Source organism: Calidris pugnax, unplaced genomic scaffold (assembly GCF_001431845.1).
Source record: "Calidris pugnax isolate Ruff unplaced genomic scaffold, ASM143184v1 scaffold23, whole genome shotgun sequence".
In the NCBI taxonomy this organism is placed as follows: Eukaryota; Metazoa; Chordata; class Aves; order Charadriiformes; family Scolopacidae; genus Calidris; species Calidris pugnax.
Window position 1 is genome coordinate 1,014,386 of NW_015090772.1, and position 412 is coordinate 1,014,797.

Consider the following 412-nt stretch of genomic DNA (forward strand, 5'->3'; position numbering starts at 1 on the left):
GGGGGCCGCCGATTGGCCGGGCTCCGCCGAAGGGACCAATGGGAGGAGGGCGGGGAAGGAGGGAGGGGGGAAGCCCAGCCAACGAGCGGGCACTTCCTCACGCCAGGGGACGTCACCCAGCGACAGGCCCCCTCCCAGCCCCGCCCCGCGCCGTCTCCCGGAAGCGGAAGGGCGGAAGGCGGGTAGGAAATGGCGTCAGGGCGCCGCCGCTTCTCTTCCGGGTTTTAGCCTGAGGGAGGCCTTTTTCTTCCCCCGCCTCCGCGGTTGTCCCTCCGGTTGCTGCCCGGAGCTCGTGTAACGGGCCCTGCGCTTCGTCACCCCCCCCCCCCCCCCCCCCCCCCCCCCCCCCCCCCCCCCCCCCCCCCCCCCCCCCCCCCCCCCCCCCCCCCCCCCCCCCCCCCCCCCCCCCCCC